This window comes from Hesperophylax consimilis, chromosome 14 (assembly GCF_061612785.1).
Source record: "Hesperophylax consimilis isolate HC1 chromosome 14, BYU_Hcon_1.0, whole genome shotgun sequence".
Taxonomy (NCBI): domain Eukaryota; kingdom Metazoa; phylum Arthropoda; class Insecta; order Trichoptera; family Limnephilidae; genus Hesperophylax; species Hesperophylax consimilis.
In genome coordinates, this window is record NC_142849.1 from 1,201,437 (window position 1) to 1,228,184 (window position 26,748).

At 40.1% G+C, this 26,748-nt stretch overlaps 1 protein-coding gene across 1 annotated transcript in view; it reads right to left on the reverse strand.

The window, feature by feature from the left end:
- LOC149417748 (C3 and PZP-like alpha-2-macroglobulin domain-containing protein 8) overlaps nucleotides 1-26,748 on the reverse strand; it is a 445,592-nt gene that overhangs the window by 128,763 nt on the left and 290,081 nt on the right. The window lies entirely within an intron of this gene.

The following is a 26,748-nucleotide window of genomic DNA, read 5'->3' on the forward strand; positions in this document are numbered from 1 at the left end:
TAGTTTTAAGTTAGTGTTGCGTTAAGAGATGTTGAACGTGTGATTTTGTCTGGTTTGTCTTATGGGCACTCTTAAAAGAAAGTCGTTCAAGTAATGCAGGGCAATCTATCACTATCATTTTCGGTCCACGTCAATATCCGATATGGGTCCGATATGTAGATAAAGCAAGAAGCGAGTTGGAGGGGCTCCGTTGGTTATTTGTTGCAATCATAATTTGTGTTTGCTCACAAGAATACGTCTTTTGGATGCCACTCTCAATAAACCACGTCTGTTCAACATAATAAACATATAACGAAATAACGAAGATATAAATATATTAGGTTAACAATGCATTTGACAAGTTAGATCCAATGTTGTGGTAATGTTAAATGAAATGTGTCTGTATCTGAAACTGAAACTGACGACTATTGGCATATTTTGGATATTATTTTGAACACAATATTTTGAAGATAGAAATAACGGTAACGGGTGTCAAAATAAAAACAGACTTTTAAATTGTATTCAAAATTCAAAAAAATATTTATTGCACAAAAAGAGTACAAAGGGTATAGTTTATAGGTTACATCCTATTTCTTCCAGCTAACCCAATGTAATAATAATAATAATCAGTATTTACAGATCATGTCTCAAAATATAATAGATTGAATTAGTTTTTTGGTACCCTATTATGTTTGGCACTATCTTGTCAAGTTACCAAATGCTAACAAGTTTTTACCATTCATAAAAAAAATATATCAAAACGAATTTTAAAAAGATTTATTTGTCGAAACAACGCCACATTTTTTACAATTCGAATATTTCACATGGCACGCTACGTAAGATTTGCGAAACACTTTTCATTTTTATTTATCTGTTGTCTGAATGAAACGTCTTCGCTATGAAAATAGTTTGTCCGCTTTTCTCGCAGAAAACTCTAAAATAAATCATGTCCTGTGACGCACGAGCACGAAGGACCGCGGAATGAACGATGGAATCTTCGTAACCTTTGGTATAAATCTCGCTAGGTGCCTAATTGGGAAACATAGGTAAAGGTCATTGAAACTGGATACACTAAACCTTATTGTATAGATATGCACTGTAATAATGAAATTATTGCATCGTCTCGAAACCAAATGTCATATATATGATGTTTAATCAATTTATACATAGATATATCTCTAACAAAAGATATTTGATGGTAAGAGTCAGAAGCGGTTCCTTGGTATGTGCATTTGTGCATTGCACTGTTCGTTTTCAGTCTTCACGTAACTTGAACGAATACACACTTAGTTTTAGCATACTACACGGGGACGGTTTCGGGCAGTATTGAGACAACTCGGTCCTACGAAACGGTGAAATGAGCGAGAAAGATTATGCTAATAATGGCAAATCACGTGTTGGAACAGTGTAGATATATGACTCATCCCGTGCATTATCGACGTTTGCAAAAATCGCATTTAAGGCAACTAAATTTTGCATCACTTTAGCCGTTCGTAATCCACTGCGTCTGGAAGGAATTCGTTTCGGATTACTAATTTGCAAGATTAGCGCTATACTACTCACACACTAGCGCTTGTGCGCGGTAATTTTAAAGGGCTTAGCAAGATTTTCAACGATGAATAGCGTGTCTTTACTATCGAGATGATTTTGCGAATGCTGATGGAGCAGTATTATTCATTCAATTACTATGTAAAAGTGAATGAATTACAGGAAAAAAATAATCCCATTAATTGATTTGCTACAACTATTTTACATTCTAGGTTTATTTTAAAAGTGAAATGCACTGTTGGTGATTTTAGTCTTAAGCCGCCTCTGGTAAGGGTGCTCTAAATGGTTTCGTGGATCTTTTGACTGCCAAAGTGGCAGAATATCAAAAGCCAATATATATTTTAATTAGACACTTATAAACTGGAATCCATGAAACAATAGTATAATATAAAGCTGATAAGATTATATAATGTACCCACCATAATTTATTACTAACCTTATTTGAGCTATTCATAAATTTGATAAATAATATCACTTTTTATGCCTAGAAATATTAAACTCCTGTGCTCGTAGTTATACGGGGTGTTAAGAGGTGGACTTGACTTACTTTAAACAAGTGATTCCTGACATTGCTTAAGGAAAAAAACATTACTTGGTGACTTTTTTATTTTTATTTTTAACAAATAACATATGAAATCAGCAGTAATTAGACAGCTAGGGTCGATGCGAGGCATTGGGCGGTTACTCGGTTACTAAATGACCATTGACGACATGTGTAAGATTAAAAAAAAATGTTTTAAAAAAAAATATTTTGAAAAATTTTGAAAAAAAAAATCGAAAAAGTGACACCATATATTTTTCACTCTAAATAATGTCAGGAATCAAATTCATATCTCTGCTTGTGCAATGATTTAATCCGTGATGTTTGTGTGGTAAACCGACGTTTTAAACTGTCGAGGTGTGATATTTTTCAACATTGATACAACAGATAAAATTTTACAGGCATGTATCCATTAAATTTGTCCCCATCCACAAATAATTAAAAGACCAATCTGTTATGTTGTATATCATTCCGACAACAATATTTTGGAATCGCTAAGTGTTCCGTGAACAAGAATAAAAATAATTTCGAATGAATTAATAAAATTTTCTTCCTTCTTTTTTCTTTCCGGGGAATAAAAACTTCCCCGAAATAATTCCCATTCGATCGTTGACGTTTCCGGCCATTCTGCCGCTTCCGCTTTGTATATTTCCCGCCATTTTGCTTAATTTATTCCGCCATCCGCCCCGAGCCACTAATAAAGCTGGTTTTATATTTTTTCTTTTCGGAAAATGGCGAAATAAAAACAGGGCATAGTCTTTTTTTATTTCCCGTGACAATTTTTCATCTCCCGGGAACCAACCAAATCACGAACTTCAATGATTTTTTTTATAAGTTACCGTTCTCTTGACGGACTAACCTACTTTCTTTTTACTATCTTATCTTAACCATAAAACAGATTTTTTTTTGTATATTTAAAACAACTTCTTAACGATGAGCTCAGATATCATTAAATTTTTGGTCTGGATTTTAGGTCGACAAGTTCGTCAAAAGGTACAAAATAAAGTTTTTAACTGCTAAAAATAACTGCTTGCATTATGGTAACTCCTCGGTTAAAGCTGTGCGTATTTATTGTTACGACTGCCATTTAGGCATGTTCCCAGTCAAAATCTAAATAAAAATTATTTGCATTGCTTTCCGCAATTCTAGGCCGTTAATTTCTCGATTTCTCTTTTCAATTTTCCACAGGTGTTTTTTCTTCGGTTATGAGCGAATTTGATAGATCTAATAAAAATAGCATTCCAAGAACCTTCATTAACTTTGTTAATAAAATATTTCCACCGGTTTGTAGGTTGGTTTTTTTGTTTTCAAAGTATTCCTGACTTAATATCCTAGTAATTTTAATGACGAATATATTTATTTAATACTAAATAAAGTAGATTCGGAGACAAATAAAAATCAATTACTTATATTTGGTAAAATGTGGCATAAGGTGTGCGAGTAGAATGAATGACGTGAAAGTGAATGATAGCAGAGGTCGAAGACGCCCGAAGAAGATGGGACACAATCAACCGATTGACGACTTTTTCACCTGCAAACCGCCATTTTTTTCAGCAATATAATCAAAACACTGACAGAACTTCGGTTGTTTTCGATGGTTTTTGGGTCAATTTATATCTCTTTAAAAAAAAGACAAACTTTCTTCTAGTTACAAATAACATGACAATAATTTTGAAATCTTCTACTACCTCACAGTGAGAAATAAAAACATACCTATGGACAGGTTTAACTTAATTTACGGATTTTCTTTTCCGTTCTTTATGTGTTTTTGCACGTGTTTTTTCATATACGCATATTTATTACCATTTTCTACCACCGCGTCGTAAAAAGGTTATTTAAGCACTGTAAAAATAAAATTTCTTCGGAATATGGGAATAATAATCCTCCGTTACCGTGTTACAGCGCATGACAAGATGTTTAGTGCCCAGCCTAGGTATGTGTTGCGTATTCATAAAGTTTTAGTGCGCGTTAGAAAGAAAACAAAAAATATATATATATTAAGCAGAGGCAGTGATAAAGTATTACGGCGAAGTTATCTTAAATTTGTATTCGTTTTGCCATTTTCATGGCGTACGGTTTTGTTCAGTATTTTAACTGATATTTGGTAAAACACATGCGAGCATAATATTTTAATAGTAATACAGTAGTTTAGATAATGGTTTAGGAATGTAAATACTAATTTATGTATCTTCAATATATAACATTTCACATAAAGACGAAATTTAAAAAAAAGTCGAGTATGTTATATTTATATAGTACTCTCTCAGTAATCCGACAGTATATCCGACAACTACTTTAAATAACTTTACACAAACTCTATAATTCCCCGGTATTCATGTCAACATCAGTGGTCCACCGCGTGTTTAAACTAAAGCTTTGTATACTGACGGGTTTGGTTATCTTTCTCTTATAAACTCAGTTACTATACCGCCGCGCTGTCTGTCTTGCTCGAGCTGACCATTTTACCAGTAACCGGGACTCATTATTGTTGTTTTAGGATGTTTCCCTTAGTCCTTTGTGTATTCTATCAACTGTCACATGTATGTCTGTTTGTTTTTGCGAAATACCTGTTTCAATTCGAGAAACGGATTTGGGTACCGCCACCCCGTGAACCATATAATGGATAACCAATGTTCGCGTCCGGATTTATCGAGTTTACTGTTATCGGGCAGGAGCATGCCAGATTGGGAGAGGCTGGTTTTGGGAAACCCTTGACTTTTACAACTGGTCTCTATTGACCCATCACCTTGTGCTGCAGCGGGGGGATAGGTAATTCGTACGTTACCTCTGGACACACTGATCCCTAGCTTCCTACCCACCTCTCATACCTTTTTCTTTCCCAGAATTTTCTCTCCTTTCTTTCCGTAAAAAGATCCTCCACTCAGGATCCTCAAAGAGAACATGGGTCCTTAAAATTATTTTCCTCAGTGCCTTTCCTCTTGCTTCTCAGTGGGGTCGGTGTTAAAAAAGTACATTTTGGATGTAAACAGTATAATTCGCCGCTTTCACTAATTGTACACAATACATGTCCGGTTTTTAGGGTGACGGATTGGTGAGAAAGTATTATATTTTATAAATTATCAGATAACTAAGTTGTCACTCTATAAGTCTTTATCCTAATGCTTGATAATTTCAGTTGTGTTCAATCTTCTTAATAGGGAAAATAAAATAGTTAATATTCCCAGTATAGCCGACGTGGCTATTAGCAACAAATTTGCTTCCCTAAGGTCGCCGTATCCGACCCCGACGTCTCCCGCCCAAGCAGCAGAAGTAAATATGAAATTGTACAATTAAAAACTGGTTTCACACGCTAGATAATGTTCCAATACACTTTGAAAATGTACCGAGCGTACGTTAGAAATAATCCAATCGATATTAGTAGAAATGTTATTGATATCCATAATATATATACACTAGGGTGTCCCAGGACATAAGGAAGAATTTTTTTTCATGAATTTAAATATGCATACCCTCTTATTTTATTCCATTTGATCCCAATAACTCATACGATAAATATTATTTTGATTAAACACCGGCAACCCGTGCCGACTTGATGCCAAACATATGGTACATAGTTAATATGGAAGGATTTTCAACTTTCATTTTTGTCGGATAAATAAATTTTAAAAATGCACAAATGTTCAATTATGTAGTATTTTATATTTAAAAATGGTTTATAGATTACATTTTTTCTTCATAGTTTGTTTTTTACAGTCCGGATAAATCTTCCGGTGTTCCTGAACGCATGGTAACAAAAATTATTTTTGTTCCTCTTTGACCGTGAGATTAAGCCATAAAAATCTTGCATTAACTTAACAGTTCTTTCAGCTGTATCATTCACTACACTCAGCGGCGACACCTTCTTTCTGACTTCTTGATACAAAGCATTATTTGACCACATCGTAGGGAATTCGTTAAGAAAACTGGCATCTGTTTTCAGACGATCAAACAAATACTTGCTCTTGACTGAAATGAAGTCGTAAATATTTTTCTCTGAAAAAAAAGTCACTAAATTATAATATGAACAAAAACCTCAATACAAAACATAATTTAAACTACTTAATAAACTTACCATACAATTTACCATCAAGATCTTCCTTCGATGGGATGTAACGTTTGTCATGGGTTGATAAATTATTTTTTTTGATATTTCGAGCATTTGTATTTTAGTTGTTTGATCCACAACGTCGTCAAACAGCGATAAAATAGATGCTGCCATTGAGATGTTTTCATCAATTTTTTCTTAAGCCTTCATCGATTTCAAAAAGCACAAGTCCTGGTAAGGTGCTTTAACTACTATAATACATTGTAACCATGGCTTGACATAGGATGTTACTATGAACAGGCAAACGTCTAAAAGTGCCGCCTTATCCTTACCGGTAATTTTAAATTGCGCACAAATTAATGATATTTTCAAGGAATAAAGCGCCTTTGCCATCCATCGAGCACCTGGAGGCCGAATCTTAAATCTTAATATTTTCTCGCTGTATCTCCTCCTAAAACTATCACAGCTCTAAAAACTCTCAATAGTCATCTAAAAGTATTTTTGTTGTCAGTGCAGTACGGTAAAAGTCAAGCAAATCATCGATTTCGGAAGCGGTTAGGTGCAATGTGAGATTTTCTCTGTAGCACTGAATTTTATCGGGATCTACATTTTTACAGGTCCATTAGATGGCAGTTTAGAAACCGATATTTGGTGTTTTACGACTACTAAAAATATACTCTTTTTAGAAGTGCGTAAATCTAACAACATTTTGCCTGAACGAGTGATTTTCGTTTACTAACAAAATAGCAAGTTACTACAAGCTCATCAACATGTTTGCTCGCTGGCGTCTTAATGTACAAGTACTGACATCTTTCGATGCAAGTCGGCACGGGTTGCAGTTGTCCAAAGTAAACGAAATTTTTTTTATAAGTGTTTTGTCATTATTAAAACAAAATTAGAGGGTATGCGTTCAAAAATAACAACTTTGATTTTTTTGGGACACCCTAATATACACGATATATATATTAGTCACCTGAAGGTTTCGGGTTCAACTCTCGGCATGTCGATCAAAATCTCTTCATATAGATAATTTTTTTTAAAGTTACGTTCAGTTATGTATTATCGGCCTTCTCAATGTTTGATGGACAAGGCTCTGTGATTACGAAGCTACTCAAAAGAAACCGTTTGCTGACGCAAATCGCTAACCAGTTAGAAATGCGTTAGTAACCTAAATAACAAAATGGTTATTAGACTTAGGCAGGTTGGAGTCAGAAATACTGTTAAAAAATATTGTATGATAATTATGTGTTACAAGCGCCTGATTTATTTCTTAAGTCTTATAGTCTTATTTCGATGTTAAAAAATATTGTATGATAATTATGTGATACAAGCGCCTGATTTATTTCTTAATAATAATAATAATAATACTTGGATGACTTGTATAGCGCCGTTTTTGTGCAAAAACACCTCAAGGGCGCTGTACAAACTTCTGTTTACAAATTAAAAATTTTATTACAAATTTAAATTTTAATTTTAATTTTATTTCTATTATTTTTATTTTATTTTACGTTAAAAAATAAGATGTTAAAAAATATTGTATGATAATTATGTGATACAAGGGCCTGATTTATTTCTTCTGTTTACAAATTAAAAATTTTATTACAAATTTAAATTTTTATTTTAATTTTATTTTCTTTTATTTTAATTTTATTTCTATTATTTTCATATTATTTTACTGTTTATTTTATTATTTATTTATTTACACATATACGGCACAACACGTGCCATTAACATAATTGACATACTTATAATAGTACAACAACATGAAGAATAACAGTATAAATGTTAGTAAAATTTAAGAAAATAGGTAAAAAGTAAGGTAATAAGTAGTGTATAAAAACTATAATGTATAAAAGTAAATTGTAAAGTGAATAGTTTAAAATATAAAGTATTAAAGTACAAACCATAATTTATTAGGAAAAAGTATAAATAAAAATAAAAATTTAAAGATTGAAATAAAACAATAAAATGTACCATTAAGATACCTATCTCAAGGTACCGACAATGATTTAAATATAAAAAGTAATAAATCCTGGATTATGTTAACCGATATGATAAATTTTACAAGTACTTATGATTTCAAGTGCATTAATAGTTTTAGAAGTACTGGTAGGCATATTATGTTTACATGATGTATTTACGTGGTACTAGCAAACAAATTTAGTTTAACGCATCTTTTGTATGAAGACAGATTACCGGCAGCGTGATCAATATTAGCATATTCATTGCCTAAAATATGCAAGCGATTTATGATTGAGTTTTGTTCTGCGTTCGTCATAGTATTGTCACAGTGGAAAGGTGTTTTGAGTCGAGTCGGTCTACTAGGTACATGGTAATTTATTAATGAGACCAATTCAGGGGAGTCAAACCAGTTATTGTTTATTTTAAATAAAAAAATAAGATCATTGAGTATTCTTCTATCTTTTAACGATAAGAGTCTCATTTTTTGTAATAAAGATTCATAGTTTATGTCAACCGCGGGAATACCTAATTTGAAATTAATTGATCTGAGAAATTTGCGTTGGATTCTTTCAATGGAGTTTGCATGGCTTTTGTAGAAAGGGTTCCATATGGGGGAATTGTATTCTAAATGACTCCTAACCAGAGTTGTATATAGTATTTTAAATGTTTGGATATTTTTAAAATCTTTACAAATTCTTACAATGAAGCCCAGAATTTTCATTGCTTTACCCGTTATTATATCAATATGATTGGTAAATAGTAGTTTAGAGTCGAAGGTTATTCCAAGGTCCCTTATTACAGGTACTGACAATAAACTGTGATTGTTAAAAGAGTAACTATATTTGATAGGGTTTTTAATTCTGAAGAAACTCATGATTTGACATTTTTTTATGTTAAGTGTAAGTTTGTTAATGGTACACCATTCTACGAATTTTATAAAATTGGATTGGAGGGACAAGCAGTCGTATATATTTTTTATGATTTTATATATTTTCATGTCATCAGCAAATAATAATATGTTAACATCAGTGAATATGGAAGTGACATCGTTTATGAATAGTATAAACAATATTGGACCAAGGTGCGAACCCTGAGGCACACCACTAGTGGCTTCAAATTCGTAAGATAAGTGTTCCTTAATACAGACAGTTAGTACACGTTTTGATAAATAATTCTTAATCCAACATAATAAATTACCACTTATTCCTAATTTAGACAATTTATTTATAAGAATTTTAATGCAAACCTTATCAAAGGCTTTACTAAAATCCGTGTAAATTGAATCAACTTGTTCTCTATTAGCAAGAGCACCAGAGATAAAATGTTCATACAGTGTAAGGTTAGTTAAGGTAGATCGTCCAGAGATAAAACCATGTTGAAATGATGAGATATTAAATTTTATGCAAGAACATATTTTTTGGAGAATTAACTTTTCAAAAATTTTTGGTATTGACGATTGTATGCATATTGGTCTGTAATTTTCAACTAAAGACTTGTCTCCGCTTTTAAATATAGGAGTGAGAAAGCTATTTTTCCATATTTGTGGGAACTTGCCTGTTAAAAGTGATTGATTAAATAGTAGGTACAGAGGGTAAGAGACACTACTCCCACAGTTTTTTAGAAATACGGGGGGAATTTTATCTGGCCCTGAGCACGATTTAGGTTCCAGTAGTTTGATACATGCTGCAATTTCTTTAATCTCAATATGTATCTGATTATGTATTAAAATATAATAATATAAAGGCTACATGTATCCTCGCTTTCACTCTTGTAATCTCTCAAAATAAATTGTATCGGTGATTTCACCATTAAGTATATTCACTGTCAATTTGACTGTCCTAGAACGGGAGACATTCCTAGTTGGACAGTCAAAATCTATGCTGTAATATTTTTGTAACAAACAAATAAATAAATAAATAAAAATAAAAAATAACCTATAGTAATTCGCTTTCTTCGGCTGGTTCAAGTGTTCATGTTTCCACACCGTATAGAAATACGAAGAAAATCTCTCGAGATGACTCTCTCTCTCTTGTTCATTTAATTCATGGCTGCATCACAGACGAGTTTTAAAAAGTTAAACTAAAGCACAATATCTCAGTAATGTATGTAGAATAGAGTGTTGTTAAGTTCAATCTATCAAATAAATTTATCGACAGTGATTTTGGCGCCCAGACAATGAGAGAAATTGTCTTCCCCTTTCCTTTCCCTGGGGTGTGAAATTATTATTCTCCCTCCCCCTACCCGGAGACATCGCGAGGGCTGCAAGAGTGCCTTTTCAATCGGTCCCCTAAGATTTGCCGAGTCAACAATTCTAACCAAGTTAGTTAGTTAAGGAGACAAAATATTAGTCGTAATGAAAGCATAGCAGTGGTGTGTTTCTGCGTCCACGTGAGTAACTCGGGTTCAATGAGCTATCTAGGCAAGCGATAAAGTAGGTACAATTAAATTTAATTAAAATTAAGCATTCTATATTTAAAGTATTTACTTATTTTGTTTTAATTTTTGACAGATGTTGAAATTTTGTTAATTTGGAAGATTAATTACTGAACGTCCTTTGAAAGGCAATGATAGGTTTTTGATAAATGCTTTGGGTTTCACGGTCTGCGCTAGTAATATATTTGTATAGTTTTTTGTCACTTCACTAACCGTAGGTTCTATCCACACGACGCTCGCACAACGGCTGCTCCGCGAGATCTAGTAAGTAAGTTAATGACGGGAACAGTGAATTGAATTGAACAAAGATGGGAAGGCCTGTACACTTTAATTGACCCCTTTGCTATTTTGAAGCGGCTCAGTCCATTGTGCAGGCTTCAAGTGGACGGAACCATTAGGTAGTAGGTATAAAAGGAATATATTTAAGCGAAAAACGTCTTTTCAGAGGCAATTAGTGAAAAATATTTAACATTAATTCGAAAAGTTTCTACATTCCTAGATCAGTGAATCTAGGTAAAATTTTTTTTTTTTAAATTAGCTCCACGTAGGAGGCCCTAAGGAAAGAAAATTATCTCACGGTCTATGTTACTTTTGGGGATTCTGTATGTAGGGTATTTTAAGGGAAAGGAATGAGACGAAGTTCAGGGAAGGAAAACGTTACGAGGGGTGGGTAAGAGTCTGGGAGTCAATGTGATATGAATCCATCCGTCACAGTGTGGTGCAAGGCGATGGGTCAAGATTACAGCTGTAGCAGTCAAGAGGTCTCCCTCAGTCTCCATCGAATCGGCCCGTCATGTGGTAAGTGGGCAAACCTATCCGCCGCCAAGACCTAAACAAACCTCCCCCATGAACCCGGCACCCTTGCTAAGTCACTCAACGTGTTGGTTATCATATAAATGGTTCCAGCCCAAACCCGCCTCCCAAATTGTAATTTTTAAATAGAACCATTCATGTAATACTGAATATAACGATTGTAAAAGGCATTTAATTCTGAAATTGTGCTGGTTTAATACTAATTAATATTGAACATCTTTAAAAAGGAGTTTATTTTAATTTATTAAAAATGATTATTGTCTTTAAAAATTTAAGCGCCATTAATTAATATGAATATAATAAAAATTATGATGAACCATGAAGTAAAGGTGAATTTTTAAAATTGAAAACTGTTTTCACACACTAGATTAGTTCCAATACACTAAGAAAATGTATCGAGCGTACGTTTGGTTTACGCTGTGAGAAACTATCGAATCGATGTCAGTAGAAATGTAATTAATATCTATAATTGAAATACACGATTACAAATGAACATCTGTCTGAAGAAAAATTACACACGTTGGTATCATGATATTGACATTGTTATAAGGTTTATTTGTGTGATGATATCCACGTATCTGAATAAGGGTTCCATGATAACTCAACACTGTGAAAATTCAACTCACCTTTAAAAAGTGATATAAAATCATTAGAAACGATGAAAAAAAAAATTTAAACATAACCTAATCTAACCTACATAACGCAGTTAATTTATTTTTGTTTCATCACTCTCCATGACTTAACATAACTTTTTAAAGATGTGATGAATTATCATTTTGATGATTTATCCGGTCACCCTTAATAAGAGCTCAACATTTTGCAGGAGATCTTGTTTACACAATATACAAAAAGTCTTTTTTAGCGGCGCGGCCGTTGTGATAGTCGGCTTTTATATTAAATGTGTAATATATTGACTGCCCGTGAGTTATACATTTATTTTTAGCTGCACGGCCGTTATGATAGTCGGCTTTTATATTAAATGTGTAATATATTGACTGCCCGTGAGTTATATATTTATCAAAAAAAAACTATATATTTTTTAATCATCCAAAAACATTATTTTCTCGGGTAATGTATCAGACGTAATCGTGACACACAAGACTGTAGATAGGGCCGGTGATCCCAATCTGTGGAGGCGTAAGATGTCTTCCTTCAGTGGCGTGGAGGGGTAGAACGGGGCCGTCTCTGATGCCGTTGTAGCTGGTCCGAATGCTGTTTTCGCGTCCTTGGTGCTGATTCCGGGTCTGGTCCGAAGGGGTAGGCAAGTCCGTGGTCCAGGGTGAAGCGGGGGTCAGAGTGAAAGAAGGCGAGCAGAGTCAGAAGTCGGAGCGAGGTAGAAGGCAGAGCAGAGAGAGAGGTGTAGAGCTGGTGGTGGTTGCTGGATATCTGACGTTTTGAGGGCCTGTTGCCCGTTTTATAGCCGCCAGCGGGCGCGCGACGCGCACACGGGCCCACTTTCTCTTTGATTCCTGGAATCCGTGAGCCGTATTTGCAACGCTATCGCGGCGCCCCGCCGGGACGTCTACCGCCGCTCGGCCGGTAGTTTCGCACGATCCTCAGAACCGTGCCCGTGGGACGTAATGACGGCGTACCACCGGTCATTTGTGACGCTATGACGGCGCATGGCGCACGGCACGGCTTCCCACTACGTTTTGGCACGGTTCTAACAATCGTGCCCGAATTAAATTATGATTTTACCAGCTCTCACAATACTTCTCTGCCCGTATACCCCTAGCCAAGCTCCGACGTTCATTTATTATAAGATCACAAAAACATTTTACATCATTTTACAAACAGAGGGTTATAACAATTTATCTTTTCACACATCAGCATTTTACATTCTTCAATTTAACAACAGGGCAAATATCAAATTTTAATATGGGGCGACCGCGGCCGAGCCCGGAGCAGTACGTCCGTTACACTCCCCCCGTGGAGCTCGGCTACACTCTTTGCAAGCGGCGTGCTGCGACATGGTCCCCGGCGGCATTTCCGGTGGCATGGTCCCCGGTGGCATGGTCCCCGGCGGTATGGTCCAGGGCGTTGGCCGCGAGGCTAGTGGGGCGGTGTCCGGACAAGCCATCCTCAGTGTTGTCCCGAGCTGGCGGGCGGCCCGCTGAAGTTCGACCGAGCTGCTCGGCCGCGCTGCTCGGCTATTTTCGGTGAGGCCCGACCGCGGCACCGCGTTGGTCAGCCGCTTCAGGAACGCGGCAGGCTGCACCACGGTGGCCGCGTGCGTCTGGTCGGCCACCTTACCCAACCACAAGAGGCGTAGGGCTAACGGCATCTTCGAGGAGATCTCGCTGAGGAGGGCCGGGTTAGAGAGGTAATCACCCCGCAGGTTCCCCAGCAAAGCCACGATGTTCTGCACCGTGCCCGAGAACTCCACCAGAAGCTCGGTCGATGCGTCTTCTTGTAGTCGGGTCAGCCGCTTTATCCTATCGAACATGACAGCCGCGACAGAGTGCGCGCCCCCAAAGCGGTGCTCCAGGACATACATAATTTCCGGCACCTGCGCCGGGTCCAGGAGGAGAGGGCTGACGGCTTCTCGTGCCTTTCCCTTCAGGGCACGCTGCAGCCGCATCAGATTCTCGGCCGCCGTCATCCCGCAGGTGGCCGTAGACTGGAGGAATTGCGCCTTCCAGGCTTGCCACTCTATGGCGTCGCCAGCGTAGGGCGGCAAGTCCTTTGCGCTGGACTGCCGGGCGATGAGGGATGCCATCCGCTCATCTTCGGGATGGTAGCGAGGTGTGCCACCGGCCTGGGACTGCCGGAGGGCGTCGGTGAACATGGCCGTCACCTGGACGAGAGGGACACTCCCTTGATGCACCCAGTCTCGTGTATGCCTAGCTGCCTCATCCGCTCGGTTGCAGGCCCCGTATCCGTCAGCGGGGGGCTGCGATGGCGAGTTTCCGCTCGGGGCAAAGGCTGGGAACTGGACGGGCCCGCGGGTCACACCGGGATAGCCGTACTGCGGCTCTGGTCCACCTCGCAGCGTCGCGGCGCCTGGGGAAGCGCCGTCCGTGAGTGGATCCGCAGCATGGTTTCTCTCCGTCCCGGTGTGAGCCCTCGCGGCGCGGCGCGAGCTCCCGAAAACATCGCTAGGCTGGGCTGTAGTTTTTGGCACAGTGGGCTCTCCCCCTACTGTGTACGTAAGGCTGTGACCGGGGCCGCAAGGGGGCGCCGCAGTCTGCGAAAGGCCAGTGGTTTGCGCCTCCGCTGCGTAGCTCTGAGTAGGTACGCCTAGGGGCGCCTGCGTTGGCGTCGGTCTGTAATCCAGCCGCGGCGCAGTGGTTCGCGCCTCCGCTGCATACCCGAAGCCGTGGGTGAAGCCGCTAGATGGCGCCGCCGTCAGTTGGTAGTTCGCTCGTGGTTCTGTAGCTTGCGGAACAGTGGGCTCTCCCCCCACTGTGTAGGCAAGGCTGCGACTGGAGCCGCTAGAGGGCGCTGCAGTCTGTAGCAGGCCCACCCGTGGGCCAGTGGTTTGCGCCTCCGCTGCGTAGCTCTGAGTAGGTACGCCCGGGGGCGCCGGTTTCGGCGTCGGTAAGTATTCCACCCGTGGTTCTGTAGCTTGCCAAACAGTGGGCTCTCCCCCCACTGTGTAGGCAAGGCTGTAACTGGGGCCGCTCGGGGGCGCCGCAGTCTGTGGAAGACCCACCCGTGGTGCTGTAGCTTGCAGAACAGTGGGCTCTCCCCCCACTGTGTAGGCAAGGCTGTGACTGGGGCCGCTAGAGGGCGCCGCAGTCTGTGGCAGGCCCACCCGTGGGCCAGTGGTGTGCGCCTCGGGTGCGTAGCTCTGAGTAGGTACGCCCGGGGGCGCCGGCGTCGGCGTCGGTAGGTATTCCACCCGTGGTTCTGTAGCTTGCCAAACAGTGGGCTTTCCCCCCACTGTGTAGGCAAGGCTGTAACTGGGGCCGCTCGGGGGCGCCGCAGTCTGTGGAAGACCCACCCGTGGTGCTGTAGCTTGCGGAACAGTGGGCTCTCCCCCCACTGTGTAGGCAAGGCTGTGACTGGGGCCGCTAGAGGGCGCCACAGTCTGTGGCAGGCCCACCCGTGGGCCAGTGGTGTGCGCCTCGGGTGCGTAGCTCTGAGCTTGCCCGGGGCCGCTAGATGGCTGGCTTCCGGGATAGGCTCCATCGGGTTGCCAGGCTGCAGGTGAAGCGGTCCGCGTGAGGCCCTTCAGCATGGCGACAAGTTCTGCCATCTGTCGGGCGTGGTCGTCCTGCAGCTTCTGGGTGCGCCGCCTCTCAGCTCTTAGCTCGAGCTGCGCCTGCCGGAGCGTGTCCTCGCTGGAAGCCTCGCTTCTTGACGAGACGTCGGCCGCGGCAGGGGGCGTCTGTGGTGGTGATGCGCCGGAGGGACCAGGCAGTGGGTCCGCTCGGGGATCAGAGGGGGCCAGGGGGGCGGTTGGCCGGAGTCCGGGGGGCGCGGCTGTGGCCGCCCCGGTCGGTGTGGGATCATCGCTTCCCTGCGATGAATCCCCGTCAGCGCTGTTCTTCCCAGAGCGCAGTGAAGGTGACATCTTATCCACAGAAAGATCCGGCTCGAAGGACCACTTATGTATCAGACGTAATCGTGACACACAAGACTGTAGATAGGGCCGGTGATCCCAATCTGTGGAGGCGTAAGATGTCTTCCTTCAGTGGCGTGGAGGGGTAGAACGGGGCCGTCTCTGATGCCGTTGTAGCTGGTCCGAATGCTGTTTTCGCGTCCTTGGTGCTGATTCCGGGTCTGGTCCGAAGGGGTAGGCAAGTCCGTGGTCCAGAGTGAAGCGGGGGTCAGAGTGAAAGAAGGCGAGCAGAGTCAGAAGTCGGAGCGAGGTAGAAGGCAGAGCAGAGAGAGAGGTGTAGAGCTGGTGGTGGTTGCTGGATATCTGACGTTTTGAGGGCCTGTTGCCCGTTTTATAGCCGCCAGCGGGCGCGCGACGCGCACACGGGCCCACTTTCTCTTTGATTCCTGGAATCCGTGAGCCGTATTTGCAACGCTATCGCGGCGCCCCGCCGGGACGTCTACCGCCGCTCGGCCGGTAGTTTCGCACGATCCTCAGAACCGTGCCCGTGGGACGTAATGACGGCGTACCACCGGTCATTTGTGACGCTATGACGGCGCATGGCGCACGGCACGGCTTCCCACTACGTTTTGGCACGGTTCTAACAATCGTGCCCGAATTAAATTATGATTTTACCAGCTCTCACAATACTTCTCTGCCCGTATACCCCTAGCCAAGCTCCGACGTTCATTTATTATAAGATCACAAAAACATTTTACATCATTTTACAAACAGAGGGTTATAACAATTTATCTTTTCACACATCAGCATTTTACATTCTTCAATTTAACAACAGGGCAAATATCAAATTTTAATATGGGGCGACCGCGGCCGAGCCCGGAGCAGTACGTCCGTTACAGGTAATATAAAGAAGTTTCGACCTAAACACGATAATAACAGCAATTAATGTTTTATTTTCTTAACTAGAGTTCTGTTCTGATATCATTTTATTTTATTTATTACATAAATATCCCGTTATAAAATCGGATGCCCTAGCGGCTGTAGTGGATGTATGGAGCTGTTCACATTTGTCCGACATGATTTTTAAACGGATCCGGCATTTTTTGTCGGATAGATCGCCAGCGCAGCGCGTCCGTTTTAAAATCGTGTCGGAACTCGCTCGCTCATAGTATTGTATAGAGCTGCTCACACTTGCCGCCTAGTCGTTCCGGCAGAGTCTCCGCCACACCCCGACCCCTCCCCGCCCGCTCGTGGTCGCAAGGAAGCAGGCACGCTGCGTGGTTGTATTAATAAGTAAATAAATGAAAACTGTAATAATGGATAAGGAAATAAATCCAGAAAATTTAATCCCACTGGTCGAAGAAAGAGTTGTGCTATTGTGCATAATTACATTAGATACATTTACGAGTATATAGCAACAATGAAAAGATTGCAATAACTGTATAAGTATATTTAAAATAATAAGAATTGCAGGTTGATATTAGATCTAAGTTAGGCAGATTGCCCGTTCTAAGGATATCATGATAATTTATTTTGATATTTTTAGAAACCATCCATCACGAAGTATTTTTAAACGCTATTTTTCCTTATTAATATTGAAAACCATAGTACAAAAATAACAGTACTGAATTTTGTGACGGATATTTGAAAACTTGCAACAAATGAGGCAATAATTTCTTCACAAATTTCCAAAAAGAATTTTCGAAAAGTGTCATTGAGTTTAAAAATTTTGAACTGATAGAGTATAAAATTTAATTCAATTTTCACAGTCCCGGCACTTCCCGTTAATGAAATTTTAGTAAATATGAAACTCACAAACAGATTTCCTGCTATGTTTTCACGATTTAATGCTCACCCTTTATCGCACGGGTTCGAGTATTCGAGATTAATTAAATTAATTGTATTATCTATAATTGGACGCGCATCCAACGTCCCAATAAACCACCGAAATTAACAAACACCGGCATCACTCATAGTTAGGCAAGTTCCAACATTACCCGCCACATTAGGTCTCCACCTCCGCGTAGGTCACCCTCCACACCAGGTCACCCCCACCCTCCACATTAGGTCTCACCCCTTCCGTAGACCTGTGAATTCTAATGCCTTAATTAGCAATTAATAGTAATTCTCCCCTGATAGGAGAATTATCAAGCTGTAATGTCACCGTCGGACGGAGAGATAAACCTAGCGAAGAGTGCTACTCTTCGAGAGAGGCTGTAAATCAAGGGGATGCGGGCATTGGCAGGGCTGATGGGGGCTCGTTTAAGATTCGATTTCCTTTATAGTCAATAGAGGGCGAGAGATTGAAACGAATGAAAAAAATCTTGACTGAAAACTTCCATTCGTCTAATGTAACAACAATATAAATCAGGCTCGATTCTTTAACTATAGAAGGTGCAAAAACACAATTCGTGATCAAGTGTTTTGTATAAAATTCGCGTTGATGTCTTATAATTATAATCTCAAAAGTAAAGTAGAAAGTTTATGTGAAACAACAAAAATTCCCAAACGATAATCTTGGGCGTCATTATTTATTTATTTATCTAACCCTCAGATAACGTGTAGATACGTATAGGTAGCACAAATAAAAATGATAAATAATTTTGTTCATACGAAAGAAAGACTTAAAAAAATAAAAATACACGTGGTAAGAAATACAAATATACAAATTTTATACAGTGGTTAGGTAGGCTAACAGAGAGACAACAAAAAATTAAGAATAGGGTTTAAATACGTATTTAGTACGGCCAGCAAAATTCACAAGTTAAGAGGAACAGAAAATTGACAAAGTTATATTTTTTAATTTACAACACTAATAATAAAATAGCTCACATCCGTCCTTTGCTTTGCCTTTTGATTCGAAAAAACATTTATTCAGTTTGGTTTAAGCATCAAATAAAAATGTATGTTTTGTTAAACATGTCAGTATCAACAAATTATTGGTTTCCCATTGTGTGAAACTGAAAAATGGAGTTTTAAGTGTTTTAAATAAAAAAAGTAAAAGTTGTTTATTTTACGTCTATCTTCTTAGTGACTAATTTAATGTTTATTTGAAAAATATATATTATAAAACGTAGATTATTCTTGTACTTGCTTAATGCTATTAGCCTCAGAGTACTCGCGTCTAACTTTGAAACACGAGCACTAAAAAACACCCGAGATTTTCAATGTATATTCTAACATCTATGCCATCCTATTTATTCTTGTGGTGTATAGATGTTCTTTCGAATAAAACACAAAAATAAAAATAAACATTTATTTCAATTTCATTATAAAAAGTATGAATACAAAACTACAACCCACGATTATTTATTAGAAAAATAGACTTTCATTTAGTGAAATCAAAAAAAAAAATCAAGATTTTTTTTCGTCTCATTTTTAAGACCATAACAATAAAAATACCAACAATACACTGTTAATAATAAAAAAATGTCTGAAAAAACAACTTAAAAAAGTTTTTTTATTTTTCAAATTTTTACATGATTAAATAGGTTATGACATAATAGGATAAGTTCCTGCTATCTAAAAATGCTTATTTAAATTAATTCAAATTGGCTAGGAGTGTTTTCTTTACGTCATAAGTTTTCAAATCGCGCTATAGGATGAAGGTTTTTTGTCTTTTCTTAAAGGAAAAAACGAACACCTCACCCTTTTTCTGACAAAGAAGACGATGCTCGACCTCAAGTATTTTTTACATGAATTATTTACGATAATCTTAATTTAAGATGCACTTAAAAATGGAATATGAAATTCAAATTTTTTTCAACTGTCATTCAATTCAAGGTGAACAAAAAAGATTTGATATGAATTCACTGCTGAAAATTTCTACATAAACAATAGCGTAGACATTATAATGGAAACTTTTATCTGAAATTTGGAGTTATTTTGCAGCAAACCATAATCGGCTGTTGAAATTTCATTCAAGATATAGATGATTCCCAAATCTCCTTAGTTTTCTGTTTCTTCTGTAATACTATGGTAACATAGATTTACCATCATTACTTGAATCACTATCCACGATAGCTCATAATTGTAATAACAAGCAATGTGTCCAAATTATATAAAAATACACTATAGGCAGACAGTTGAAAGCCTATTGTGGATACATTTGTGCGTCTGGCTCTCTACGGAACATTGAGCATTTCTCCCCAGCACCAAGTTTGATGGCATTTATTATCCCTATAGAAATACTATGAATAAAATCTCTTAAGATGACTCTCATCTTTTGCATTTTGCTCACGGCTGCATCACTGATAAAAAAACATAAACACTAGAGTCGGATAAAAAGACTTAGGAGCTCTTTACATGTACCGATGGCCGAACGTGCGGGCTTAAAGGAACGGAAGTTAGAGAACTTGCGTGTTACACATCCGATTGAAGGTATTGAGACTATGACATTAAAAGAATCTTAGTTATCATTTTATTGTTGTTAAAAAATGATCGAGGGTTTTTTTACCCATCGCAGGTGCTGACGGGTTAATATGACTTTTTGTAAGAGGGAGAACAAACAACTGAGTTGTATCAGGTGTATCCTCTCTGATAGTTTTAGATCATAACATAATCCTTAATCACGAGCCCTTGAGCTTTGAGTTAATATTTATTTGACTGTACAAATAATACATGTTTATAATAATGAAGATTCTTTTGGTCAAGAAAAGTGTGGTAGTATTCGGAAATAGGATAGAAAATATGAATAAAAATAACCATTGATTTCTTTATGGTGTAGTCGTTTAACAATTGAGTATAGTACAACGACTGTCAGAATTAAGAATTGTGTACTCACTTAATCATTTTCTTAATAAAAAGTACAAAATTCCTCTTCTTTATAAAATCCATTGTTCCATAAAAATATTTCTTCTACCGGTACCTACCATTCATCATGGTTGGTTTTTATTTCTAGTTTTTGTGAAAATGTAATTTGTGAAGAAATTCGTTTATTTTCTACAAAATATTTTCAACAAAGATGGAAACGAAGAAAGAAGCGAACGCTAATGAACAAAAGGAAAATCACCTTTGTGATAATTGATAATTGAATGAAATCTTATGTACATTTGAATATGATTTTCTTATTCCGATCTCAGTGAAGGGCTGCGCGTCCTTTTTCATAAAAAAACTTAATTTTAATTTAGAGCTAAAAATATCAAACTAAAGTGAATAAATAAAAAAATCAACTGTGTTGAATATGTGTATTACGAATATGGGGTATTTCGTTTATTATTTTTTTCAATTATAAAATAGTGGCTACTAAATAATTTAATTTTCAGTGACTTAATGAGTCACTTTAGCATTTTTATTTAAATTTAGCAGGAATTGTTTAAAAAAAATAATCTTGTCCAACCTCCTACTCTGTAATAAATAAAACATAGTAAAAGACGTTTTTTTTCAACGTAATCAGTTGTTTGAAATTTAAATTAAATCCTTTGTTAAGTAAATGCTTTTCTTATCCAATTATTTTATTTTATATTTCATCATAATATTTAGAGAAAAGTTAGAGATTATTACATTAAATAATATTCATTAATAAATAAATTTAACACGGACGTACAAGATATTTGTTAAAACTTTAAAACCGATTTGAATGAGTATTTTACATATTTATGACAGTATCAAAAATAAGATGGTTTAATAGCCACTTGTTCCAGAGGTAGATCTAATCTCATTAACGCCCTTACGAAAGACAACCATTCAGGATCAAAGCATTTGAAATTGCTTTACTTGGGATTGGTAAAGAGACGCCCTAGTGCCACTGTCCCCGAGCACTGTGCCACTAGTGCCACTGTCTCCAGGCACTGTGACACTAGTGCCACTGTCTCCGGTACTGTGAGACTAGTGCCACTGTCTCCGAGCACTGTGCCACTAGTGACACTGTCTCCGGGCATTGTGACACTAGTGCCACTGTCTCCGGTACTGTGAGACTAGTGCCACTGTCTCCGAGCACTGTGCCACTAGTGACACTGTCTCCGGGCATTGTGACACTAGTGCCACTGTCTCCGGTACTGTGAGACTAGTGCCACTGTCTCCGAGCACTGTGCCACTAGTGACACTGTCTCCGGGCATTGTGACACTAGTGCCACTGTCTCCGGTACTGTGAGACTAGTGCCACTGTCTCCAGGCACTGTGACACTAGTGCCACTGTCTCCAGGCACTGTGACACTAGTGCCACTGTCTCCGGTACTGTGAGACTAGTGCCACTGTCTCCGGTACTGTGAGACTAGTGCCACTGTCTCCGAGCACTGTGCCACTAGTGACACTGTCTCCGGGCATTGTGACACTAGTGCCACTGTCTCCGGTACTGTGAGACTAGTGCCACTGTCTCCGAGCACTGTGCCACTAGTGACACTGTCTCCGGGCATTGTGACACTAGTGCCACTGTCTCCGGTACTGTGAGACTAGTGCCACTGTCTCCAGGCACTGTGACACTAGTGCCACTGTCTCCAGGCACTGTGACACTAGTGCCACTGTCTCCGGTACTGTGAGACTAGTGACACTGTCTCCGGGCATTGTGACACTAGTGCCACTGTCTCCGGTACTGTGAGACTAGTGCCACTGTCTCCGAGCACTGTGCCACTAGTGACACTGTCTCCGGGCATTGTGACACTAGTGCCACTGTCTCCGGTACTGTGAGACTAGTGCCACTGTCTCCAGGCACTGTGACACTAGTGCCACTGTCTCCAGGCACTGTGACACTAGTGCCACTGTCTCCGGTACTGTGAGACTAGTGCCACTGTCTCCGAGCACTGTGCCACTAGTGACACTGTCTCCGGGCATTGTGACACTAGTGCCACTGTCTCCGGTACTGTGAGACTAGTGCCACTGTCTCCGAGCACTGTGCCACTAGTGACACTGTCTCCGGGCATTGTGACACTAGTGCCACTGTCTCCGGTACTGTGAGACTAGTGACACTGTCTCCAGGCACTGTGACACTAGTGCCACTGTCTCCAGGCACTGTGACACTAGTGCCACTGTCTCCGGTACTGTGAGACTAGTGCCACTGTCTCCGAGCACTGTGCCACTAGTGACACTGTCTCCGGGCATTGTGACACTAGTGCCACTGTCTCCGGTACTGTGAGACTAGTGCCACTGTCTCCGAGCACTGTGCCACTAGTGACACTGTCTCCGGGCATTGTGACACTAGTGCCACTGTCTCCGGTACTGTGAGACTAGTGACACTGTCTCCAGGCACTGTGACACTAGTGCCACTGTCTCCAGGCACTGTGACACTAGTGCCACTGTCTCCAGGCACTGTGACACTAGTGCCACTGTCTCCAGGCACTGTGACACTAGTGCCACTGTCTCCAGGCACTGTGACACTAGTGCCACTGTCTCCAGGCACTGTGACACTAGTGCCACTGTCTCCAGGCACTGTGACACTAGTGCCACTGTCTCCAGGCACTGTGACACTAGTGCCACTGTCTCCAGGCACTGTGACACTAGTGCCACTGTCTCCAGGCACTGTGACACTAGTGCCACTGTCTCCAGGCACTGTGACACTAGTGCCACTGTCTCCAGGCACTGTGACACTAGTGCCACTGTCTCCAGGCACTGTGACACTAGTGCCACTGTCTCCAGGCACTGTGACACTAGTGCCACTGTCTCCAGGCACTGTGACACTAGTGCCACTGTCTCCAGGCACTGTGACACTAGTGCCACTGTCTCCAGGCACTGTGACACTAGTGCCACTGTCTCCAGGCACTGTGACACTAGTGCCACTGTCTCCAGGCACTGTGACACTAGTGCCACTGTCTCCAGGCACTGTGACACTAGTGCCACTGTCTCCAGGCACTGTGACACTAGTGCCACTGTCTCCAGGCACTGTGACACTAGTGCCACTGTCTCCAGGCACTGTGACACTAGTGCCACTGTCTCCGAGCACTGTGCCACTAGTGACACTGTCTCCGGGCATTGTGACACTAGTGCCACTGTCTCCGGTACTGTGAGACTAGTGCCACTGTCTCCGAGCACTGTGCCACTAGTGACACTGTCTCCGGGCATTGTGACACTAGTGCCACTGTCTCCGGTACTGTGAGACTAGTGCCACTGTCTCCGAGCACTGTGCCACTAGTGACACTGTCTCCGGGCATTGTGACACTAGTGCCACTGTCTCCGGTACTGTGAGACTAGTGACACTGTCTCCAGGCACTGTGACACTAGTGCCACTGTCTCCAGGCACTGTGACACTAGTGCCACTGTCTCCAGGCACTGTGACACTAGTGCCACTGTCTCCAGGCACTGTGACACTAGTGCCACTGTCTCCAGGCACTGTGACACTAGTGCCACTGTCTCCAGGCACTGTGACACTAGTGCCACTGTCTCCAGGCACTGTGACACTAGTGCCACTGTCTCCGGTACTGTGAGACTAGTGCCACTGTCTCCGGGCATTGTGACACTAGTGCCACTGTCTCCGGTACTGTGAGACTAGTGCCACTGTCTCCGAGCACTGTGCCACTAGTGACACTGTCTCCGGGCATTGTGACACTAGTGCCACTGTCTCCGGTACTGTGAGACTAGTGCCACTGTCTCCGAGCACTGTGCCACTAGTGACACTGTCTCCGGGCATTGTGACACTAGTGCCACTGTCTCCGGTACTGTGAGACTAGTGCCACTGTCTCCGAGCACTGTGCCACTAGTGACACTGTCTCCGGGCATTGTGACACTAGTGCCACTGTCTCCAGGCACTGTGCCACTAATGACACTGTCTCCAGGCACTGTGACACTAGTGCCACTGTCTCCAGGCACTGTGACACTAGTGCCACTGTCTCCAGGCACTGTGACACTAGTGCCACTGTCTCCGGTACTGTGAGACTAGTGCCACTGTCTCCGAGCACTGTGCCACTAGGACACTGTCTCCGGGCATTGTGACACTAGTGACACTGTCTCCAGGTACTGTGAGACTAGTGCCACTGTCTCCAGGCACTGTGACACTAGGACACTGTCTCCGGGCATTGTGACACTAGTGACACTGTCTCCAGGTACTGTGAGACTAGTGCCACTGTCTCCAGGCACTGTGACACTAGTGCCGCTGTCACTTTTTAAAAGGTTGTAAGTGAAAGAAGATTTCTTGTGGGTTTGCTCATAATAATAGTGTATAATAAATTCGTTTTACTTAAGCGGAAGCGAACTGAAAGCTAGATGTACCAGTACTTGGAGCATGATAATTCGTTACAGTGTTTACCATCCCTTCTAGCAATATTTTAAATTCGACGAAATAACGGTAGATATTTACAAATCTACAAAACAAAAACAAAAAATCACGGAACGTCATAATTCTAGGATTTGTAAAAAAATATTTACATCTGAATAACTGGTTTTCACACGTCAGACACAAAAAAGACAGTAGTGAAGTATAGGTTACAGTAATACAGCACTTAGGATATACATACGTAGAACCATTGGGCTTTTTAAATAATGGTATAGTAATGTTCCCGGTGAAAATGTTCCCGGTGAAAATGTTCCCGGTAAAAATGTTCCCTTTAAAATTTGAAATGCTAAAATATTCCCAACCTTAATACAACCTAACCTTTTAATACATTTAAAAAATATTTATTGTGTTATCTGTTTGGGTTCTTTTCAATAAGCCACTATTAACTAGGAATATTTTGGCAAGGAACGTTTTGTCCGGTGACTTTTTGGTAGGGAACATTTTAACAGGAGACAGTTTGTCTAGAAACATTTTGACTCAGAAAATTATTATCACCACGTTTAAAAAAATTACACAAAAAAATTATAAGGAAATAGTCGAGTAATGTGACTTTGTAAAATATCTTCAATTTAATGAGCAAATCAACTGGTTTAATATACTTACGGCAATAATGAAACAAATTTTTAATTTTCCAAATCGAACTGATACCCATTTTTTTATTAATCAATAATCTTAACGTGAAAAGCGTATTTCTCTGGTTTAAATATTTCACAGATTCTAAAATAAATTAATAGAGTGTGACAATGCCCGTGGTTTCACAGAACTAGATTAATTATTTCGTTCGTACACACATACTCTTTGAATAGCTATCCTTTCATAACAGATTTTATTCGATTTGTATGAATATAACACATCTTGTATTTTTATAATATCTTTGGACATATGTCGTGATTTTACAAGTTTAATAACATGCGAAAGATGAATAAATATCTTATTTTGTAATGAAATAATCCTGAGGCAAATATAAAGGTTAAATAATAATTTATTCTATCAAAAAGTTACTAATTTGCGAAACTTTTTTTTCCCTTCTCGAAATTATTTTGAATGGTGGTCGAATACAAAAGTCACACATAATCATTTCCGATTGTATAACATGTCTTCCATGTGTTGCGTCATGAATAGCAAATCCATAGGTGGAGGAAACGGAAAGCGGGAAGGGGTATGGGGTGTGGAGGGGTGTGGGGAGGTACCGCAGAGACAACAAAGCAGCTGAAATGATTGTTGAACGAGACGACTTGTCACATGTCACGTGAGTCACGTCCTACACCATTTAGGGGATGTTGCGCTGAGTATTTCAAACAAAGAGCATCATGGTTTAGTTTTTTAATAGATTTAAAATAAAAAAATACCTCAAAATAGTTTTAGCTATCTCCAACCGTCTGGAGCCAGTGATACAAGGGCATTTCCTATTGGGGTATGTTGTGAGCAGTGGTGGCTAGCTCTAAGGAGCGTTGGAACAACGCACTCCCTAATGTTCGGTTTATTTAAAAATAATTATTATTATCAAAATCAAAGTAAATAACCGTAATACATCATGTATTACTATAAAAGCATTAAGTTAAATTCAACCCTCTCGAATTTTCGTTCTTTGTATCACGTGTCACGAGTCACGAGGTGCGAGGTAATTCCATATCGCTCACGGATAAACGTCGTCGCCTGGGAACATGAATTATCTATACGCGCAGAGCGTAAATGTTGACCGTTGTATTGAAATTTCTCCG